Source organism: Notamacropus eugenii, chromosome 5, assembly GCF_028372415.1.
Source record: "Notamacropus eugenii isolate mMacEug1 chromosome 5, mMacEug1.pri_v2, whole genome shotgun sequence".
NCBI classification, from domain to species: domain Eukaryota; kingdom Metazoa; phylum Chordata; class Mammalia; order Diprotodontia; family Macropodidae; genus Notamacropus; species Notamacropus eugenii.
In genome coordinates this window covers 267,262,479-267,280,924 of record NC_092876.1, presented here as the reverse complement: position 1 = coordinate 267,280,924, position 18,446 = coordinate 267,262,479, and the positions used below count along the sequence as shown (strand labels likewise).

The 18,446-nt window shown below is 37.4% G+C and overlaps 1 protein-coding gene across 2 annotated transcripts in view; it reads left to right on the top strand.

The window, feature by feature from the left end:
* Window positions 1-1,854: 1,854 nt before the first annotated feature.
* PGAP1 (post-GPI attachment to proteins inositol deacylase 1) overlaps window positions 1,855-18,446 on the top strand; it is a 115,858-nt gene continuing 99,266 nt past the window's right edge. The window contains exons 1-2 of one of the 2 annotated variants that reach the window (XM_072612765.1): window positions 1,855-2,126; window positions 13,864-14,007. The gene's annotated coding sequence lies outside the window, so the exon portion shown is untranslated. The remainder of the gene's footprint in view (window positions 2,127-13,863; window positions 14,008-18,446) is intronic. The other variant, XM_072612764.1, reaches the window with a different exon arrangement.

Sequence of the window (18,446 nt, the reverse complement as noted above, 5' to 3'; positions counted from 1 at the left end):
TATATACTCTGTCTTTGGTCAGCAGCTTGTCTTTCCCATATTTTAAGCCATGATCAAGAAGGCTAACTCCTATTCTCAGACATCTTTTTTCTTAAATAACTGCTTACCTTCCAAGTCTACAATGAACAATCTCTTCAGTGATGTGGTCATCAAAAAAAGCTAATGTAATCTTGGGCTGCTACATCAAGAGATATAATTTCCAAGAATAATGAGGTAATATTATCAATGTAATCTACCTACAACAGACATCATGTGGAATGTTGTATTCATTTCTGGGTGCCACATTTTATGGAAGAAATGTCTTTTTTTTATAAGATAAAACTCAAGAAGAGGGAAACAAAAATGATGAAGGACTTTCAGTTTGTTTTATATAAAAATTATTTGAAAGATATGGGGAGATTTAGCCTGGAGAAGAGAAAGTCTAAGAGAAGACATGCTAGCTTTCATCGAGTATTTTAATGTGTGTCTGGGGTTATTATTAAATATACTCTATTTGGCCATAGAGGGTCAGACCAGAAGCACTAGGTGAAAGTGTCAAAGAGGTAAAGTTTGGCTTGGTGTATAGAAAAACTTTAAAACCATTAGATCTAGCTAAAAGTAGAATGGATTGCCTTAAGAAGAGACGTTTCCTTTCCATGAAATTCTTCAAGCAGAAGATGGATGCCCACTTTTCAGATATGTGATAGTGAGGATTAGCAGCATATCTGGCAAATAGTATGTATTTAATAAGTGTTGATTGATTGATTTCTTTCTGGTATGAACTAAACTAGATGTTAACTAAAGTTCATTCCAACTCTCAAATTCTGTGATTCTGTAATTGTGGGAAACAAACTCCACAGAGTTAAAACTCCTCCTAGCTTTGAGTGATAGCAGTTAATCAGAGTTGTGACCTAGCATGGTCAGGTAAAAGCTCAGAAACTTGTGTGCAGGCTTGAAGGTGTTTGAGGGGAAGCCTATGTTAACCTAAAAGTTGATTAAAGAAAAGGCATCAGGCTAAAGGCATGCATTTATTATTAATTCCCTTTAAAGAAATGGTAACATGGTACTACAGAGCCAGGATCAAGACCTGGCTGCTCAGTACAGAAATCGCCAGGCTTAAGTACATTTTTACCATGAGAAAAAAACTCTCTTAGTTGAACAAATGGTAAATTTAGTGAGACAAGACAATTAACAAAGTAGTGTCAGTTGGGTTTTATTATTCCAAGCTGTGTAAACTTCCTCTCTGTAGCATATGTTTCCATGACATACGATAAAGAGAAAATCCCACCACTCTAGTGGCAGGCATCCTGTCGTAAACAGGTCCTTGAAGTTGCTGACACAAGAAAGAGTATCTTTAACAGAGTTGACAAAGTTGAAATTACAACCCAGAACATCTGTGTTTTTCCTTAACATGCCATAAAAAGGGTCTCCTAAGGAAATTACTAAGTCAACCCCATCTGCTTCGCTGACATACCAAAAGGCATTCTCTGAGTTTACTTAAGATAAACAAAAGAGACTATTAGGTCCAGACTCTTCTTAATTCAAGCTCTGGCCTTCATTAAAATCTAAAGCTTATAATAAAGAATTGTCACTTATCAGAGAGCATGAAGTCATGTGGCCAATAGATGTCGTAATGGGAAGATCAAACTTGGAACAGTACAAAGGGGCTTGCATTGGTCTTAACAAATTGTAGTACTCCCCTAAGAGCTAGCTATTCATTCAGGCGGAATGAACATCAACATTAATGAAAGCTTTCCTAATTTCACAATTGTTCTTTGTTTAAGGTGTGTTTACTCTTCTCTCACAGTAGGGAATGTGCTCTCTTCTTACAAGGATCATAATAAAAGATTCTTCTTTCACTCCAGACTTTTGTTTTGTTATTGGGCCAGGTGTGAGCCTTACTCTAGATGGGTAGAGGGATTCCGGTGGAGTTCTATTTATAACAATTGGTGCATTGGCGGGGCTACTCAAAGAAGAACGCTGGGAAGAGCTCTCCTGCTCAGATGGAGCAGTCTCAGCCTTCTTTTTCAACTACCTCAGGTGCAAGTAAGGTTCCCAAGACCTCAGTGTTTGCTGAACAGTGACTGAACCAATCAAGGGAAGACCACGATGACCAGGGACCACACAAGTCTGAGATCTCAAGCAAGGTAGGAAACTGGCGGCAAAAGTACTATCTTGTTGGTCAGGCTCATTTTAGTTGAACCAGTCCCATAGGAGGGACCTTCAGAGGAAAATCCTTGGATGGGGGGCCAGGGTTCAAAAGGAAGGGTTCCAGGGGAGGTGAAGCATCTCCAAGAATTCCCTGAAACAGTCCAGTAGGGAGGGAAATGCTAGCAGATTGGGGTGGTACATCTACCCAGAAGGAGCATTTTAATGGTCAAAAAATCTAATTCTTGGATCTGTATTGATTGCTCTGTCTATATATGTTGTGTTGATGTTTCTGTGTGAATGAAAGTCTATGTCTGTGTTTTGTTTGACACCTTGTAAGGATGTAAATTTAGCCAGCCAGTCAGCAAGAGCAGAATGCTGCATTATCTCCTTTCTTCAACCCTCCTAGATCAGTTTCAGAGGAGCGGATAGACAGGAAGAGAGAAAAATTATTTTACTGTTTAGTTTATATGATTGCTAATAGCAAGTAGAAGAGTGTAGGAGAAGTGTCAGATCAGTAGAAAGAAATAAGGTATGTGCAGTTTTAAAGGGGCTTTAATCAAAATCCACCAGAAAGAAAGGCGAGGAAGTTTAAACGGTAGAAATAAGAGGAGCATGGGTACTGTGTGATCAGAAGGCTTGAAAGAAAAAAGGAGGGAGAAGGGAATCTAGATTCTGGGAAGGATCCTTGTGAAATTGATTAGAAATCAGTCAGAGTGCATTACAACTCTGTTTTTGACAGGTCTGAATTTGAATTGAAAATGGGTGTGCACTCCACAAAGCTTGGTCAAACATCTTCTCGGTTTGTGTAGGTGATTGTTGTGTAAAGTTGTAAATGCAGACAGTCTGCAAGGAATGCCTTCCTCTTTATCCTCTTCTATCCCACCTCTGGAGCAGGTTCAGTGGAGTGAGTGGAGAGGGAAGGAGAGAGAAAGAGAGAGAGAGAGAAATATTTTGCTGTATGGCTTGGTCTTGTTGTAGGAATGGTGTTAATAGAGAGTTTGAAAACTTTTAAAGTTGTTAAAAAAAATCTTTCTGCATTCTAAACTCTGGCCAAGTTTCTGAATGTGAAAAGAAAGATAAAGGAGGGGAAAATCTTTTTCCATCAGATGGGGAGAGGCAGGCTAACCTGATATGTGACCATTTCCCGCCTCACCTAAAGGAGAGGTTTTTCTGTGTTGGGATACAACTGAAAAAGTGATTAAATAACAAGATTTTTTCTATCATAGCCTTAAATGTGATTCATTTTAGACTTTCAGTGATTTCTTTTAAATGCATGTTAAACATTAACTCTCCCCAGATTCTGAAAGATGAAGACAAGGAGAGTGAGTACTTAGGCAGTCAATTATTTAATCTTTATCTTTGGAAACTAAGGAGGCTCTTACCTGGGGAAACTGGCAGCACCCTGTCAACATTAAATTAAATTCCTTAAGCCTCTGCCTGGACCAAAAGTACCAGTAAAACCTAGTCTTTGAATATTGGTATATCTTAAACTCATCTGAGGTATGATTTCAAACTCTTTGTAGAACTTCATATGAATTTCCTAATATTCACTGTCTGAAAAACCCAAGGGGATGGAATGGGAAGCTGGAATGCTTAGGAAATCTCTTTATCTGATAAGTCTTAAAAAGGAGACAGGATTTCAACTCTTTAAGGAAGGAGAGGAAAAAGGCTATTCAGAGCTGGGATTGATCACCACATTTCTTTAAGGAAATATGTGAAGTTATGGATAATGTTTTCTTTTAAGTACCAAAAGTATTCAACTTAAAAAAAAATGGCTCTCTTTATCTGTAAATTATTAGACATGGAGGTGGAGGTGGTTTGAATGGAGATTGGAAAAGAGAGATGGAAGATTTGGAAGAAATATTTAGGTGGGACAGCAGTTAGCCCATGTGCCCACAGGATCATGTGTTCTTAACCACTCTTACTTTAAGAGACTTGGGAAAGAGTGCAAGGTCAGAGAATCAAAAGCAAAAATGTTTAGCCTGATTGGAAAACCAATAGACAAAGTTATAGGAAGTTTTATAAAATTTAAAAGTGGGTAATGTTTGATTATAATGTAAGAATGATATTAATGTTTGATATGATGGTAAATTTTCCATTTGAAATCTTGGCTATTATGAAAATATGGATATAGTAGTGTTAATATTTAATATAAATTTTAGACTTTAATAAGGGCCAAAGTTTGAATTAAGAAGAGTCTGGACCTAATAGTCTCCTTTGTTTAGAGGAAAACACAGATACCTGGGGTTGTAACTTCAGCTTTTGTCAAACTCTGTTAAGGCCTGTTTAGGACAGGATGTCTGTTATCTGGGTGATGGGACCTTTTCCTTATCTTGAATCGCAGAGATATGCTACAGAATGAAGATGCCCATTGCTTGGGATCATAAAACCCAACTGACGCCACTTTGTTTACAATGTGTTTATCTAAGAGAACTCCTTTCTCATGGCAAAATGTACTTAAGACAGTCAATTTCTGTACTAAGTCAGCCAGTTCTGATCCTGGCTCCATAGCGCTATGTAACCGTTTTCTTTATGGGGAATTGATTAATTAATTAAATCATAAAATGTATCCATTTAGCCTGTTGCCTTTTCTTAACAAGTTTTCAGGTCAACAGTAGGTTAAGGTGATAGTGTGTGTCCACATGTTGGTGAGGAGATGAATTTCTGTGCAAGGTGATTTGGAAATACGTATGAATAATTCCATGAAAGAGTTTCTGTGTTGTAGAATTCCTGTTGAGAAAATGAAAATCCTTAAGAATATACATAAATATATATGGGTGTGATTTTCAAGCCTGTTTCATGTAAGAATGTATTGAGTATATTAAAAAGTTTATTCCTGCTATTAAGAAGGAAGTTTTAGCTAAAATTGTTTTTGCTATAAATCAATCATTTACAAAAGTATGTTTGTGAAAGGAAACTTGGTAATTATGCAAAGACCTTGGTTTTAGATCTTTTCTTGTAATTTTTGTCAATTAGGTTCAAGAGAGTTTTGTGATAAACTGTAAACAATTTTTAAGAAAGGGAAATTTTTTTTGTATGAAGAAATATTTTATAAAATCTTTTGTATGCTTTTTAGAAGGCCTACAAAATTTATATTTGTAAGCTAATTTGTTATAATAACTTGATACTGAAGTGAATTATGCTGATATATGGAGGCTTTATGGAGGTTGAAAGATGAGGGACAAGATAATGGAGACCAGGAATTTATGGCTCCAGGAAGCTCTGTGATATTTTAAGACAAACAGCCTCCTGGTGATCTCCTCATTCACCTTCAAAGTCTAGTCATTATTATAGAAGGACCTCTTAAGATCTAATCTGAACTCAGAGCTGCCCAGACAGATCTGGGAAAATGTTGACTCTTTCCTATTGTTTAATGATATGGAAATTGATGTCTCTTTGGTCAGGATTAAGTGACTTAGGTCACTGTTCAAGACTTCATTTTAATATAGTCCACCTCCTACGTGGGTCAAGTTGTAAAATAGTTAACTAAGGTATTTGGAATTACTGTTTTAATGCTAAAACCTAAAGCTAGTCATTGATTACTGTGTGTTGTATGGAAAGGAAGGTTCTGCCCATTGAGAGCAGCCCTCAGAGCTAATCAAAAAAGTACAACCCCCAGCAGCTCTAAGGAACTTGTTTGAGTCATGGAGTTCCTAAACAAGGAACTTGTTTTGGTGATAAATGATTTCTGGTGATTGGCTTTTAGGACAAATTTAAGATTCAAGATGTAAGTCCTGGTAAAATTTTTGATTAGTGAAACTTGGCATCTGATGCAAAAGCCTCTGGGACCATAACAAATTATGTTCTACTACCCAGAGAAGAATGTGACTGTTTACAGGCAGAGGTTTGCCTCAGCCTGGGATGGGATCCTTCTGGTTCAGTTTTCCCATTGTATTCCTCTGAAAAGGAATGTTTTCCCACCTGACTATTCCTGAGTCTGGCTATAAGGTGGAGATGATGTCTAATTAGGTCCTTGCTTTTCATTTTATGGCATGTTTTTGTAATCAAAGGAGGTAGTTTGATAATCCTTTAATATAAACTCTAGATTTTAGTAAAGGCCAGAGCTTGAAGAGTCTGGACCTTGACAAATCCTTTGATATAAACTTTAGATTTTTGGGAAAGCCAGAGTTTGAATTGAGAAGAGCCTGGACCTAATAGTCTCCTTTGTTTAACTTAGAAGATGCCTTTTGATGTCAAGCAAACAAATGGGACTTCCTTACCAGACCCTTCTTCTGGCATCTTAGTGACAAGGAAAAAACACAGATATCTTGGGTTGTAACTTCAGCTTTGTCAACTCTGTTGATACCACAACCTCAAAGGCCTGTTTAGGACAGGATACCTGTCATCAGAGTGGTGGGATTTTCTCCTTATCTTATGTCACAGAGACAAGCTACAAAAAGAAGATTCCCACAGCTTGGGATCATAAAACTCAATTGACACTACTTTGTTAATTGTCTTACCAAATTTACAATTTGTTTAACTAAGAGAGATCCTTCCTCATGGTAAAATGTACTTAAGACAGTCAATTTCTGTACTGAGCCAGCCAGATTTGATCCTGGCTCCAGAGAGCTATGACTGTTATCTTTAAGAGAGGATTAATTAAATAATAACGCATGCCTTTAATCTGATGTCTTTTCTTTAACCAAGTTTTCAGGTTAGCAAGTTTAAGATGTGAGCACAATGCAAGTAGTGAAATCTTGCTGTTTTTGATCAAATAATTGGGTAAATTTGTACTCTTGTATAGTCTAGTGAAAGATAAAATCCTTGGAATAGAACATTCTTTCTAAATGCTATGAGCATAATTAAATAAAGGAAAGGAAACAAAAGTATAAATATGATGTTGAATCATTGTTCCATAGAACAAGATTAGGATTTAAAGTTAACTGTAATAAAGGTGTATCTGTATGGAAATGTTGAGGTTAGGGATGCTTGGGACCCCAAAATAGTGACACACTGGGTTCTGCTCTAATGAATTCAACCCAAGCCTTCTTTCAGTCAAAGAAAATCAAATTTTATTGAAGTTTCTCAATATTGGGTAGATACTTAAGGAATCTGAGCATTTGTATCACTAATGCCAGTGGCCAGATTGAACATTTTGTCTTTATAATGATAGTGTAAGCAGGTTAGATAGTCTGAGTACTTTCATGGACAGAGGGACTGAGGAAGGAGTCCAGGGGTGGCCAGGTGGTCTAGGGGTTCCAGGGATGATCTTGATGGAAGTGGCCAGTAGCCTGGAAAATTGGATTGATAGGATTAAGGGAGGGAAGTAGAACAGAGATTTGGGCATAGCAATAAGGAAAAACTTATGGGCCTCAGGAGAGCCAGATCAAGTGGAGAAATCCAAGGAGCTTTCAAGGTGAGCTTTTCCAGACAAATGTTTTAGACATATGGGATTAAAACTCTTTTGGGGGTAAGGGACAAAGGTCCCTATTTGGGCCATTGGAATAAGGTCCTTGCAGGTTTCAAAATGATGTAGGAGCAATGGGGTATTAATACAATTGATTGAATTAATTACTGAGAGTAGATCAGAAACATCTTCAGTTTGGGAAAAAGAATTTCAGTATAAGCTTCATAGAGCCAGGTAACGTCTGGTAATATTTTGCATTGATGGAAAAGCTAAATGTTTCTGTTTTGACTTGAATTCATTTCATGAATATAAGTTGAAGTTAGTGTTCAAACTTATCATATGTGTAGCTCATTCTTTTAGAGTGAGCATAGTTAGAAAGGGATAGAGAATCTTGAGAAACAGATGTAAATCTATTAATGCAATAACATGATTTTAGTGGTAAATTTGATTTTATGATTGCTATTTAATCAGGAATTAGAATAAGTATAGAAAGGCATGATAGCTACTTAAATGTGTTCCCCAGACAATGTTAAATTAATAGTCATATCTGAAACTGATTATTGGAGCTTGCTATTTTAAGATTTGTATGGGATCATTAGCTGACTGTTCTTCTGAGTCTAACTTCAGGTGTCGATATTAAGAAAGGCTGTCTGAGTCACTGATCAATGATGTCAAAGAGTCTGTGAGATGCTGGTATGAACCGAAAAAGGGTGATCTCATGGGAAGGTTGGGAAAATGATTTTTCCACCTGAGTTGAGATAAGATTCTCTTGACTCAATTTCCCCACTAACACATGGCAGACTTTAAGCCTGGCTAAAATGCTGGTTGACAATCTATTCCTGCCTGGAATTGACATGGTTAGGGAGATGTTGTTTCCCTGCTATGTCCCTACTCTTACTGGCAGATTCCTATAATCAAAAGTTTTGTAAGCATAATACCAGATCTACTAAATAATAAGTTGGTAGGGGAACCTCTGAGGTTAAGATGTAAGTCTACGATTAAGCTATTAGGTTTAGGATTTTAGACCAACAACAATAAGTTAGGGTCCTTTAATTCTTAGTAATAGAATAGAGATGATCAAGTCAAGGGCTTGTGAAGTTAGCGTAGTTAGTTAATATTATTGTTGTCTCAATTAGTTATTGTTAAAAGAATAATGGTTTGTGGTCTATCTTGTAAATGCTTTAAAAGAAGCATCATGCAACCAGAGGTTGGAATTTCTTTATGATGTAAAATGTATTAAAAATAGTTACTTATTGTATTTATATATGTACTGGAGCCTGTTATTAATTCCTTAGTGAAATTCCATCTTCCAGATGGGGGAATGAATAGTGAATTAATGTAAAAACTGGATTCTAATGTGAATTTCTTTAAGCATGATAATTAGCCAAAGTTTCGATTCTGATTTTTTAAGAATGATAAGGATATGTCTTAGGAATGGTAATCTAAAATGGTATCAAGGTCAGTTTTGTAGGGGAATGGACATCTGAATTTCTGCAGGAAGCTAGAGGGAAGAAGATGCTGAGATGCTGTGCTGAAGATGGCTTAAATGAGCATCCAGACCAGAAAATTGCATTAGATGATGTTCTTCCGCAGATTGCTGTATGAGATGAAACTTCTAAATGCATAATTCATTGACTTACCTTTCTCTTTTGAGTCTCTGCCCTCTTGTAATTTGTCAATGTATTGATCAACTTTGCTCCTTTCCCATGCTGACTTAAAGGAAAGACAGATAAGGGGAAGAACTCATATGGGAAAGTGAGGTGGTATTAATTGGATTTAGGTGTGGAAGCAAAAATTTTGAGTAAAAAAGGCAGGGAATTTGTGGGAAACAAAGAGAGGAATTCTGTTTCCACAGGGTTAAAACTCCTCCTGGCTTTGAGTGATAGCAGTTAATCAGAGTTGTGACCTACTGATGAGGTTAATGGGTGATTGGGGACCCCAAAATACTGACGGTCCGGGTCGTGCTCGAATGAATTCGACTCAAACCTTCTTAAAGCCAAAGAAAACAAAGTTTATTAAGGATTCGCCTAATTGGGTTGCCTCTTAAGGAGCCTAAGCTTTTGTAACGCTTGTATTCACAAGCGGGCCAGACACAATCCCAGCTAGACAGAGTCTGAGCTGGATTGCATCTGAGCACCTTCATGGAGGCAGGATGGAACTTAAATACAGAAAAGAGTATAGGAGGGATCTGGGCAGGGGGTAGGGTGGGGGTGGTGGTCTGATAGTCCAGGGTGATGGGAGGAGGGGTTTAGGAAGGGTCTTGAGGAGAATCAACAAATATCAGACTTGGGGGCGCCTAGGTGGGAAGCAGGTAGGGCAATCAAGGGATAACAGACAATGATCACAGATCTGTGTATGAAAGGCCAGATTCTGTGAGGAGATACAGGAAGAGATCAATGTGAGTATGAAAGGTCAGATTCTGTGAGGAGATACAGGAGAGCTCAATTTGAGTATGAAAAGCCAGGTTCAGTGAGGAAATTCCAGGGGAGCTCAAGGAAGTTCCCAGAGTCTGAACCTCATCACTACCATGGTCAGGTAAAAGGTCAAAAACTTGTGTGCAGGCTTGACAAGGTGTTTGAGGAGAAGCCTGTCAGAGAGAAGAGCATGAAGTCATGTGGCCAATAGATATTGTAATGTGAAGTTCAAACTTGGAACAGTACAAAAGGGCTTGCATTGGTCTTAACAAATTGTATTCCCCTAGGAGCTACCCATTCATTCAAGGGCAATGAATGTCAAAATTAATGAAAGCTTCCCTGATTTCACAATAAGTATTATTCTTTGTTTAAGGTAAATACTTCTCTCATAGTAGAGAATGTGCCCTCTTACAAGGATCGTAATAAAAGATTCTTCTTTCACTCCAGACTTTAGTTTTATTATTGGACCAGGTGTTAGACTTTCTCAAAAGGGGAGGGAAGGTCCAGGGGGGGCCCTATTTGTAACAGTAATTCTGCAAAACCTTTTCCTTTGGTTGGAAATGGTGGTGAAAACACCATCTATGTTTCTAAGGTTCCCCCCCTTTTTTTTTTTGCCCAAGACTTTATCATCTCCAGAAATGCTTTCTATTAGATGCTATTTGGCAAATTACACTCTCATTTTTGCCTACATGAATCAAGAGAAGTGGATAATAATTATCTGGTTTGATTTTATCTAAAAGTCAAACTTCTATAAAAGAAGAATTGGGTAGATTCTTGGTCACATCCTAAAAATATGCTCTAGAAAGAAAACAGATCTCTCTTTTGTGAATATCAGCTCAATAAATAGATGTTTCAGTAATCTTCAGTAGAGAGACCCTAGTACCCCCTTTACCCATTGGCTCGTCTTCCTCTCACTCTTATCTGATGATCTCTCATGTGCTAACAAGTGTGGATCCCATCTTTCCTTGGAAGATAATAATCTGCTTCTTCCTTAGGGGATCCATCTCCTTTCTCTCATAGAAAAGCTTTTTATCCTAGTCTGTCCTGACTTTATGGTGTCTCTATTTTCCTTTGACCAATCTCTATGCAAGTCTAACTGCCTTTTAAAGATCAAACCTATTACTCAAGTGTGTGAGTTAAGCCACGAACTGGATATAATGCCACAAAAAAAGGGCAATAAGGATACAGCACATGCAAAAGTCTCCCCGTCTTGGGAATTATAAGAAGACATCCTAGGGCATACCTATGCACACCCACTACATTTAGCCCTGATGTTTTCCTAGTCAAACTATTGTGGCTAATCAAAATTGACCACTCTGAAACCTCTAATGCTATTCAGGTGTTGTACATTTTTTTCCACTTCTGTTCTTGTATCCTTTTGTCTTTGTGTCTTTTTATGTGTTGTTTTTAGAATGGAAGGACTGTCTTTTTGCTTGTATTTGCATTCCCAGTGCTTAACATAGTGTCTGGCACATAATAAGTGCGTAATAAATGTTCGTTGAGTGGAATTGAATTACTTTGCATCATGTGTTCAGCACCAGCTTTTTGTCCAAGTTAAAGTTCTGTTCCAGGAAATATGAAAATGGCCAGTTTTGGACAGAATTCAAATAATCACATTCATTTGTGCTAAATACAAACAGACCTTGGCTTCTACATGGCAGCAGGTTTTTGGACCATACGGTTTAACCTAAATGTATCATAGGTCTTTCTAGGAAACATAACAGATGGACAGAAAGTACAGTATGACTAAAAGGATTATGTGAATAACTGTTACAATAATAGAGGAAACATGAAATATTGAGTCCTTAGTGGAGGACCGAACTGTCAGGTTTGAGTCACTTATCCTATAAGTGGAAACCTAGTGAAAGGAGAAATAAAATCTTGATCTTTTGCTTTGAAAACAATTGCCAAAACTGGTCCTTGTATTTCCTACAGATTTCTGATTTTGGCTAAAAATATAAAGTTATTCACTTATTTTAAGAAACAGGATGTCATTTTTAAGTTCTTCCTTTGGGAATATAAGATTTTTTTATCACATTATTATTATTATCAAAATTCTAGTTAAATTTCACTTGTTTACAGTTAGTTGTTAAATTGATTAATATCCTGGCCCACTTTATTCACAAGGACTCATTCATGAGCATGTAAATTTCCCTGAGACTGCTGGCCTGATTAGGTTTTGGACATCTCAATTAAAAATCCTTATAAAAGGGCCATTTGGTGCCATCTGGACTGTTTGATTTGTGATGCCATGATTATCAACAAGAAATAAGATTGAAATTATAGATTTTAAAAGTTGTTAATTTTCCATAGGATGTATTGCATTATGTATTAAAAGAAAATACACATATATTTTTAATTTGCTAACATCCGTAGAGACACGAAACCTCAACGCTTACTTTATCTACTGCCAGTTCAAGCTCTTAAAGAATTTTTAACATTTTTGTAGGAGAGGTGAATTCAGTTTAATTTAAATATTTGTTGAGTGTCTGTGCAAGACACTGTATGCAAAATGCTAGATATAACAAAGCAAAAATGAAAAAGTCTCTTTCACCAAGTAAATTTGTACTGAATATGCTGAAGCATGGTGATTGGAAGTGTGACGCTTTCAGCGTCATAGATCAGGGAAGAGATGGTACCACAGCTGAATATTGAAGGAGGATAGGACTGTGGCAGATAGGAACAATTAAGTATATCTGAGGAGTTGGGGACAGCTTGTGAGAAGGGAGAAGGGAGGTACAAAGTCAAATTCGGCAAAGAGCTTGTAGTTCAGTTTGGCTGGAATATGGAATGCATGAAAGAAAGTAAAATACTAACGGTTGAAGAGATAGGCTGCAGTCAGACTGTGAAGAGTCTTAAAATACCAGGTAGGCAGTTAGTTGGAGACAGGAAGATGAGTTTAAATCCTACCTCAGACTCTTACTAGCTGTGTGAACCTGGGCAAGTCACTTAACCTCTCTTGGCCTCAGTTTCCTCACCTATAAAATGGGAATAATAATAGCATCCACCGCCCAGAGTTGTTGTAAGAATTGAATGAGATAATATTTGTAAAATGCCTTGCAAACCTTCAAGCAATATATAAATGCTAGCTGTTATTTTATATATATATATATATATATAATTATTATTATTTGTCTAGGCTTAAGAGTTTATATTATATCCTAAAGGCAATAAGGAGTAATAGAAGGTTTTTGAGAAGAGTAATGGCATGATCAGATATGTGTCTTAAGGAAAATATTTTAGAGAAGGCAGAGACTGAAAGCACGGAGACCAGTTACGAGGGTATTAGAAAACCTATATGAAGGTCAATGAGGACCTGAACTAGTGTGACAATGTGAGTAAAGAGAAGGGGATTTTTAAGATTTTCATCATTCCTTGGCAACTAATTGGATACAGGGCATGAGGAAGATGTAAATTCAATGATGATGACTGATTTTGTACCTGGGTGACTGTGAGGACAGTGGTGCTCTCAGGAAGAGGTGGATTTATCAATGACAACAAATTATCTTAAACTAACACAGCCACGGTCTATGGGCAAAAGGTAGTGGGAGTGAGAGCAATAGGAGAAATGTAAATGGTAAATTGGTCTTCAGTTTGTTTTTTTAACAATTCTGTTGCAATTTTTTTCAATTCTCTTCTTTCTGTCCTTGCTAACTTTAAGGCATATGGGAACTTGTGTTCAATTTGAGGAGTTCCTGAATCAACTTGATGCAATAAATGGAGGTCATGAACCTTTGTCTTAAGGGTACCTTTCATGGAAGTAGCCATGTGTCCTAGCTTCTTGCCCAGAGGAACCAGAAAACTCTTCAGATTGGTCCCCAGTGACAATGGCTAACTCCAAGATGACTGGCAGCTGAGAACAGGGTTAGGTGGATGGGTGGAATTCATTGTAGGAGTCTATAAGGGCAAACTGTAAGACAATTATAATTTCCCTATTTCTTTTCTTGTACTTTCTATCCCTTGGACTTCCAGACAGAGGAAAATTTTCTTTCCCTGGACTCCCATCCCCATCTCCAAGAAGACAAAGGGTCAACTTTTATAAGAAAACCATAGCAAGTGATCTGAGGAGGGATTTTCTGACTACCTTCTACCTTTCTTTTCTTTTTCTGAGTACAGGTAAGAGACTGACTAGAGATATTGATGGCTATTTCTAGCCTTTGGGATCACCTGATGGATAATCTTACCTTCAAGGGTTTTCAAGTTCAAAAGTTTCTGGATTTCAGAGTTGGACACTGGTCTCCTAGAGAGAAATTTCTAAATGAGGAGTAGATTCTTCATGGGGAACTAGGTGGAACTAGAGTGCTGGGCCTGAAGTCAGGAAGATTCTTCTTCTTGAGTTCAAATATGGCCTCAGACACTTCTAAATTGTGTGACCCATAGCAAGTCACTTAATGATGTTTACCTCAGTTTCCTTTTCTGTAAAATAAGTAGGAGAAGGAAATGGCAAACCACTCTGGTATCTTTGCCAAGAAAACCCCAAATGGGGTTAATAACAATTGGACACTCCTGAAATGATTGAAAAACGACAAGATCCTTCACAGATCATTTTGTTGCTGAGGGACTAAAGCCATGCCATAAAGGGTCAGGAGAGCGGGACCTTGCCAATCTTCTATGAAATTGCAATAAGTTGCTTAAATGGTGAAAATCCAATGTGGAAAGAGACAGTCCCATAAAGTGGTTTTCCTTTTTTTTTTTTTTTTTGAGGTGGGTGGGTAGTGGAAAGGGGATTTCTAATCTAAACAATGAGTTATGCTTATTGAGTTATTTGAGTTATGTTTCTGTATTTGTTCATGAATTCCCTTAAGTCCTTTGCTTCTTATGATTTTCCTATGATGACTGGTGAAATAAAGGGTTTCTCACCCTTAATATCTGTATTGTATATTGAGTATCTACGTGGGAATTGGGGTGCCTGTTACCTGGTTTTGAAGAAAACCTACATGAGTTATAATTAAGTTTGATTTACTTTGGGGTGGCAACAATAAACTAAAGAGAAAGAAACTGACCCTTTGGAGTCAGATTCCTAGATCCATCCTGGTATCTGTGAACCCAAAGTCCTTGGTGGCACCCTGGGGGTGAATGATAGCTCCATTTTGGAGCGTTTTTCTTTTTTTATTTGATGTAGCAAAAGGGAGCAGTGCCTAGGTTTCCTCTCACTCTGTTATCCTCCTAGAAGCCCTCATAATTTATTATTAACAGGATTATTTGTATGCATTTCTAAGAGGAAATAGTGATTTGTAAAGTCCCACATCCCTTCATCAAGAACTAGTCATGTCAGACCAATTTCATTTTCATTTTTAATAGGTGGCATATCAGAATACTCTGCTTCAAGAGTTCAATAAAATAAGCTCTTAAGAAGAGATTGATTTTGAATATTAATAAGAAACCATAGAATATCCAAATTGTAAAGATCCAAAAATATTTGAAGACAAGCTTACCAGAGCTCAGAGGTCATCTAGTCCTACTTATACATAAGAATTCAGTAAAAAAAATTTTTTTTAATAGTATTTTATTTTTTCCAATTACATATAATGACAAATTTTAACATTCATTTAAAAAATATTTTAAGTTCCAAATTTTCTCCCACCATCCCCCCTTCTTAAGATGCTGAGCAATTTGATATAGGTTATATATGTGTAATCATGTAAAACATATTTCCATATTAGTCATGTTGTGAAAGAGGAAACAGATCAAAAGAAAAATAAAAAAATAAAGAAAGTGAAAGTAATATGCTTCAGTCTGCATTCAGACTCCATCAGTTCTTTCTCTGGATGTGGATAGCATTTTCCTTTTCTGTCATATTAGCTAATCTAATGGGCGTGAGGAAGTATCTCAGAGTTGTCTTAGTTTGTATTTCTCTAATCAATAGTGATTTAGAGCATTTTTTTCACATGACATAGACAGTTTTGATTTCTTCATCTGAAAACTACTTGCTTATATCCTTTGACAGTTTGTCTATTGAGGAATGACTTGTATTCTTATAAATTTGACTCAGTTTTCCAATATATTTGAGAAATGAGGCTCTATCAGAGACACTTGCTTTAAAAATTGTTTCCTAGCTTTCTGCTTTCCTTAGAATCTTGATTGCACTGGTTTTGTCTGTGCAAAAACTTTTTAATATAATCAGAATTATCCATTTTATATCTCATAATGCTCTTTCCCTCATTCTTCTGAAATATCCTACTCCAAGCCCTTCGTTCATTTAATGTTGAAGCTGCCAGATCCTGTGTTATCCTGATTGTATTTCCACAGTACTCAAATTGTTTCTTTCTAGCTGCTTTTGCAGTATTTTCTCCTTGATCTGGGAACTCTGAAATTTGGCCACAATATTCCTAGGAGTTTCTCTGTTCGGGTTCTTTCAGGGGGTGAGCGATGAATTTTATCAATATCCATTTTGCCCTCTGATTCTATAACATCAGGGCAGTTTTCCTTGATAATTTCATGGAAGATAGTGTATAGGCTCTTTTTTTGATCAAGGCTTTCAGATAGTCCAATAATTTTTAAATTATTTCTCCTGGATCTGTTTTCCAGGTCAGTTGTTTCTCCAATGAGTTCTTTCACCTTATCTTCTATTTTTTTTTAATTTTTGGTTTTGTTTACTAACTTCTTGGTTTAACTCATAGTCATTCTTTTCCCTGGACTCAATTCTCTCTTTCAATGAATTATTTTGTTCAGTGAGTTTTTGAACCTTCTCCTCCATTTGGCTAATTGTGCTTTTTTAAAACCTCCTTCTCCTCGTTGGCTTTTTGGACCTCTTTTTCCAATTGAGTTAGCCTCTTTTTAAAGCTGCTATTTTCCTCAGTGTTTTTTTGGTTCTCCTTTAGTAAGCTGCTAACTTGTTTTTTAAGGTCTTCTATTGGCTGAGCCAAGTTTAAGTCCCCTTTGGAGGGAGCGCCCTTGACTTCCTCTGTCAGTATGCCTTGTTCTTCCTCATCCAAAGGGATGGGAGGAGACACCTGTTCCCCAAGAAAGTAACCTTCTATGGTCTTATTTTTTTCCCCCCTTTTCTGGGCATTTTCTCAGCCAGTTACTTGACTTCTGAGTTTCCTCTCCACACCCACCTCACCTCCAGTTCCGCCCAGCTAGTGCTTAGGGGCTGAGATTCAAATGCTGCTTCCCAGCCTCAGGCTTTTGGCAGGGCAGGACTGCTATTCAGTATGAGATTAAGGTCAGCTGCTCGGATGGAGGCAGGGCCGCCACACGGGGCTTAGTTCAATAATGGATCCGAGCTCCTGCCTGGTTTGGGAGCCCCTGTCCGCTGCTGCCTTTGGAAGGGGCCTGAGTTATGGGGACACCCTGCTCCCCCATCAGCGAACTGAAAAACCCTCTCACTGACCTTTGGCGCCTGTGGGTGGAGGGACCTGTGCTGCCACTGGAGATTCTGTCCCTGAAGCCTGCTACGATCTGCTCCCCTTGGTGCTGCGCGGCCAAGGCAGGGCTGGGCTCCGCTCCGGGTCCAGTGCATAGGTGTTGGTTTTTCAGGTCTTTCTGGAACAGAAATCTCCTCCACTCCATTGTTCTGTGGCTTCTGCTGCTCCAGAATTTGTTGGGAGTTCTTCTTTACATGTATTTTATGGGCTGTGGGTTAGGAGCTAGCATATGTGTGTCTTTCTACTCCGCCATCTTGGCTCCTCCTCTTTCTCTTGTTCTGCATAAATTGTTCTCTTCTCTATGGATTTGACAGATAAACTATTCCTTGCTCCCTTAATTTGTTTATGGTATCACCTTTTACGTCTAAATCATATACCTATTTTGACTTTATTTTGCTCTGTAAGATGCGTATGATGTTGATCTATAGTTTCTGCCATATTATTTTTCAGTTCTCCCAGCAGTTTTTGTCCCAGAAGCTGGGTTCCTTGGGTTTTGGGTTTATCAAACACTAGATTACTATGGTCATTTACTACTGTGTCTTGTGTACCTAGTCTGTTTCACCGATCTACCACTATTTTTTAGCTAGTACCAGATAGTTTTGATGATTACTGCGTTATAATATAGCTTGAGATCTGGTATGGCTATTCCCACCTTCCTTTGCATTTTCCTGCATTTTCCTCCCTTAATTTCCTTGATATTCTTGACCTTTTATTATTCCAGGTGAATTTTGTTATTATTTTTCTAGCTCTCTAAAATAATTGTTTGTAATTTGATTGGTATGGCACTGAATAAGTAAATTGATTTAGGTAGAATTGTCATTTTTATTATATTGACTCAACCTCCCCATGAGTAATTGATAGTTTTCTAATTCTTTAGATCTGACTTTATTTGTGTGAAAAATATTTTGCAATTGTGTTCATATAGTTCCTGGGTTTGTCTTGGCAGGTAGATTCACAAGTATTTTATATTGTTTGCAGTTATTTTAAATGGAATTTCTCTGTTTCTTTTTGCTGGACTTTGTTGGTAATATACAGACATGCTCATGATTTATGTGAGTATTTTATATCTGCAACTTTACTAAAGATGTTAATTATTTCAAGTAGTTTTTTCAGCTGATTCTGCAAAGAGTGATAGTTTTGTTTCCTCATTGTCTTTTCTAATTCCTTCAATTTCTTTTTCTTCTTACA